Source organism: Gekko japonicus, unplaced genomic scaffold (genome assembly GCF_001447785.1).
Source record: "Gekko japonicus isolate JY-2015 unplaced genomic scaffold, Gekko_japonicus_V1.1 scaffold1446, whole genome shotgun sequence".
NCBI lineage: Eukaryota > Metazoa > Chordata > Lepidosauria > Squamata > Gekkonidae > Gekko > Gekko japonicus.
The window spans coordinates 167256-172693 of NW_015164714.1; positions in this window are offsets into that span (position 1 = coordinate 167256).

Consider the following 5438-nt stretch of genomic DNA (forward strand, 5'->3'; position numbering starts at 1 on the left):
TGTTATGAAACTGTGAGGGAATTTAGCAGCTGCAGCCAATGACAGCCTTCCAGGCCAGAGTGCCACAAGCAGAGTTCATGCAGTGCAGGACTCTCTGACATGGCACCTGCAGATACCTCTCCTGATATCCACCAAGTGTTTTTAGACAGTTCAAGATTCTCTCTCTTATTGAACTATATCCTCACATTATTCAGAGCCTGGAACCCGCAGTTGTTAAGTCCCGTATCAAGAAGAATATCCAAGAAAAGGATTACTTGAGCACATAGTCTCACCTTTATTTATTTTTTATTTCTCCACTTAAACTGCTGCCTTCCTAGGCTTTTTCTCTAACTATCCCAAATTATTTTAGAGCTTTCTAATTATCTCAGTTGAATGCACAGCCCACTCTGGGTTTGAAGGGAAGATTAAGAAAGATGCCTTACTCAAACCACCTTTGTGAGTGTTCTCAGGGGGAAATTGGTACTTTAATACATATTTTATTAGTGTATCCTCTTTATATTAGCCTTTGAAATAGGTTTTTAACACAGTACCTAAATAATTTTTCACCTCTGCCCTGTTGTGTATGCACAGGCTACTGCAGAGAATCCAAGCAGCCAGGCATTTAAGCCTGACTTCGGATTCTGTGCCTGCCGTACGCATCACTCTTTTTTCTCCAGTGTATTTATTCTGCAGCTACAAACACCCCCCCCCCCCCCCCCCCCCAGTTTATCTCAATTGGGGTGGGAACGTCACTGGTGACATGTGGTGGGTGGCATCCAAAATTTTTTTTAATGCAATTGCCCTATCGCAGCTGCGCAGGAGCATCAAGTAAGTGCCTTTCAATTAAAATGTAAAACAACCGGGAATCATAGGAGCTTGCACACTGAGTGCCCATCGGAAAGTGCCAAGTGGGCAGAACCAATGGTCTCTTTCTGCCTGAGGCATGTGGGTGCTGGGTAGGGGGTGGAAAAGGTTCACCACTGAGTGGCCAAGGGGCAGGTGAGCTGAAAGCTGCCGGGGCTCTGTCCTCCTAGTCAGGGGTCATTTCCTGCAGGAGCGCACGGGAGCGGAGCTCCGGCAGTAAAGAGCCCAGGGGGCGGGCACATACAACAAGCCCCGCCCCCTGCTCCCAGCAGCCCTGGGCCATGAGGAGCAAGAAGCAGCCAGGTAAGTTGCAGTGGGTGTTGCCTTCTGACACACTTCCGGTGATGTCAGGGGGTGTGGTATATGCAAATACGTTATCCTAATGAGTTATGCTAATGAGCTCCTGCACCTCTTTTTCTACTAAATGACCCCTGCTCCTAGTAATTTAAACCCCCCTTCTGTCTTCTTCCCTCACAGAGGTGCTGTCCTTCTCAGAGTCACTGCCCGCCTCACACACAGATTTCCTCTCCTCTTTCTCTCTCTTTCCCTCTTCCTTCCTTCCTACAAACCACCCCCCTCCATTTTCTTTAAACAACAATTATAGGAAAAGCACCCCTCCCCACACCTTGTTTATCTGTCTGTTCCTTCTTCAGCTCCCTCCACTGGATCCAGTGAGTTCTGGCTCCTGTGTTGGTGTGCAGAAAAATAAAATGCAGTGCAAAAAGTGGTGTGTTTGGGTTTTGTAGTTGCATGAGTCTTGCATTACTTCAGCATGGATCTGTGAAGGAGAAATGTATGTTGGGGGGAGGGCTGACAGATCTGTGGAACAGGGCCAGCATATTTTCGAGATGAGGCGTTCTGGAAAGGGGAAATAACGAGGAGTTTCTCGCACAAGATGTCTCTCCACAATCTCTCTGTGACAAGAAGGCAGAATACTTCCACTTTGGGAATTTTTTATTAGTTGTGCCCCTCATGGACAAGTCTGGTGGTTCTTAGCATTTAGACTTTATTTCTCATAACTCTCAGGGGGTAGCCATGTTGGTCGGAAGCATTAGAATAGAGTGGGCAGAATGACCTCGATGTAGGCAGGGACGGGCTTTCGAGGGGCAGCAAAGGGGCAGGGGGTGGAAAATCCAAGGGAATTTGTATGCTTTTGAATTATCTTCAGCTGGGAAGCGAACAAAGGGGGAAATTGGCACAAAAGCACTCTAGGGAAACAGCAACTGGAAGGCGAACTGAGCACTGAAGGGGGGGGAAATCAATGCAGAAAGAAAAATAAAACCCGTTGGAGATGCAAGGGAAAAGCAAGGGAAAGCACCAGAGCATAATAGGCCTTTGTCTCATCACAAGCTAGTTTTACTCCTTTTATCTGAGAGATTCCCTAACCTTACCCTTGCTGTTGCAAGGTTTTTCCATTGGTTTAGTGTTGAGTCCAGATGATACTACTTAACAGAAGGGTTTTTGACTACTCAAGGAAAGGAAAGGAAAGTGGGTGCGGCCAGATGGGACTTTTACCCAGGAGGGCTTCTGATTGACCACTGGAGACCTGATGGGCTGTGCAGATTTTTAAACAGTTGCTTCAGCCACCACAGCACAAGGATCTTCACTGTGTGACTTAAGATAAGCTGTGTGCATGCCAGAAAATATTTTAAAACAATATGTTCATTTTAAAAAAATGACTTGTCAAACAGAGCTTCTGCTGGAAATATTGAGGAGTTACTATTAGAGTTATATATGACCTCACTTCTTGAGATTCTGTGGTTGGCTCTTGCAGCAGCCATTTTGTGGTTGTTCCCACCATCCAGTATCAGCATTCCAAAGGTGCCCACAGGCTCAAAAAGGCTGGCGATCCCTGATATACTGTTTCCTCTTATGCGTACTGTAGTACCTGTGAAGTCTTCTGTGGCTTGGGGTATACTTACCTCTAGTTTCTTCAGACCAGGGAGCTGGCAACAGTGCAGTGCAAGAGATACAGTAGGAAGCGAGTCCTTACTCTTTGTCCCTGCCAAGAGAAAGGGCCCTCCTCTCACTTGTGGCATCTGTTCTGTTTGGACACCCTTGGAAAACAAAAATCATCCTGTTCCCTAAAATAGTGAGAGACCAGAGTTTTACATGAGGAACTGAAGCCGCTTTGTAAAAATGAAAGAAGCCTTTATGTTGACCCTGTCTAATTTTACCTCACCCAGGGAATAACGCTGACCACTACTGCGACCCCCCAGTGCTTTCTTTCCATACTATGAAATGTTGCTTCACAGCCTGACACGTTCTGTCAAAGTTCAGTCAGCAGAAGGCCTCAGGTCTTGAACAACAAACGGCTTTGGTTTTCCTTTGAGTTATGGAAGGAGAGAGAGGGCAAAAGGATAGCCTCATGTGTGTGCCTTTCGGCTGGTCCTTTAGGTCAACTGAAAATACAGCCTGACAGCTGTGCCATGTTATTGCATTTCAATTACTTAAAGGGGGTGCTTGTATCCTAGTGACATGTTTTATGGACTTAACAGCCCATTAAAAATGTGCAAGGGGACATTTGCACCTTGCTAGGTCTTAAGGGCGTAGCCACTGCAAACATGAGCCCAGCTGACATCAGATAGCTCCCCAAAGCCCAAGCAAATCCCAAAGACACTGGAAGAGGCGACGTCGGAGCCACAGCAGGCTCTTCTTTAAAAAGTATCCAGGCAACAGGACGGTGAATACAATACAGTGAATATCTGAGAAGGCCAATGACAAGACAGAAAGCTGGGTGAAGAGCAAAGTGAAGGTTAAAGCAGAAACAAAATAGGAAAGGACAATCAAAAGTCTTGGAAGTAACTATATGTAAGGGCGGAGTTCTGTGACTGGATCTGCTGATTTGGATCAGAGTAATTGCACAGGGGTGTGTATGTGTATACCTATCTCCCATGTACTGTTTCCATAATAGATATCCCTAGACGTGGGAGACCCACAAGTACTTATTGAGAGCATCTCATTTCCCCTCCCCCACTATGGCTGCGGTCACACACACTAAATAAAGTGCACTGAAAGTGGATTGAAAGTGGATTATTTAGCATGTGTGATCGCAGACTATGTCCTCTTTCCTATCCTGAAAATCCCTATAGCCTCTCCCCTTTTCCTGCTCACTTCTCTCCTTTCTACCCACCAGCCAACCCCCTCTTCAGTTTCCCTTCCTTCTCTCCCCCTGGCAGCCTTTCCCCAGGAAAAGTATGGCTCAATTGTGTGGTGTGAGCTGAGCTGAGCCCACTTGCACCGTGGGGAACCTGCATAAACTTGCAAGATGTACTTCACTTTCTTCTGTATCCCCCCTATATTATTTCTTCTTTCCCTTCTCCTGGCAATCCCCACAGCCTAATTTCCCCCCACTTCCTTCTTTCCTTCCCAACCACAACACAACCTATCTTTTATGTGCTCCCCTCTTCAGCTATATTTATTATTTACTTCATTTTATCCTGCCTTGATCCATAATAGGGACCCAAAGCAGCTTACAGCATTTTCCTGTCCTCCATTGTTCTTTACAACAACCCTGTGAGGTAGGTGAGTATGAGTATGTATGACTGGCCCAAAGTCACACAGCGAACTGGGGTCTGGGGAGGAGAGAGACCTTACCAAGGTATAAATCCATAGAGTCTGCCCTCCAAAGCAGCCATTTTCTCCAGGGGAACTGATCAGTTGTGATACCAGGAGATTTCCAGGCCCCACCTGGAGGTTGGCAACCCTACCCTTGACCCAGATTGCAAGCCCTGTCCCTAAAATTGCTTTTCAACTATATGTTGAAAGATCCAGTCATGAATCCCTAAGTTGATGTATAGTTTGGTACTATGGTTACTAGTAGTTCTCCAGGAGTTTGACACATCGGAAGAGTTATGAGAGGAAGAAGAAGAAGAGGAGGAGATTGGATTTATACCCTGCCCTTCACTTGGAGTCTCAGAGCGGCTTACAATCTCCTTTCCCTTCCCCTCCCCACAACAGACACCCTGTGAGGTGGGTGGGGCTGAGAGAACTCTGACACAAACTGCTCTTTTTCAAGGACAGCTGTGCCAGAGCTTGTGACTGACCCAAGGTCAGAGAGGAGAGGTCACATTGTAGAGAATAGGAAGGCGGGGGAGATTGCTGCCTTTTTTATTGGTTGCTTTTGTTTTATTGCTAGCGAATCTTATTTTTGAATAAGAGAAGCAATAAGATGATGACTCCTGGCACAGGTAGCTAATATTTTTGTCGGGCTGCCAGGCCTCTGCTGGGGGCTGTGGATTTCCCACCCCAGTTCCTGTTGCCCACTACTGTTCAGTGGGCAAAATGGGGGGGGGGCACGATTGGCATCCCTGGCATAATGATGGTGAGAGCTGGAAGGGATGTCCTCTCACCACCTGATGCACTATCATTTCCCCAAAACTCTATGGTTAAACCACGGACTTTCAGACAAATGCTAGAGTGCCCTCCCTGGTGCAATGATGTCACTTGTAGGTTGTGCCGGAAGTGACGTCATTGCTCCAAGCGTTCCAACCATGCCCCACCCCTCTCCAGAAGTCCCCACCTCCCACATCTCCTGCCATGCCTGGCAACCCTAAATTTTTGTGATTTGAAAGCAGCTTCCATATTTATTTATT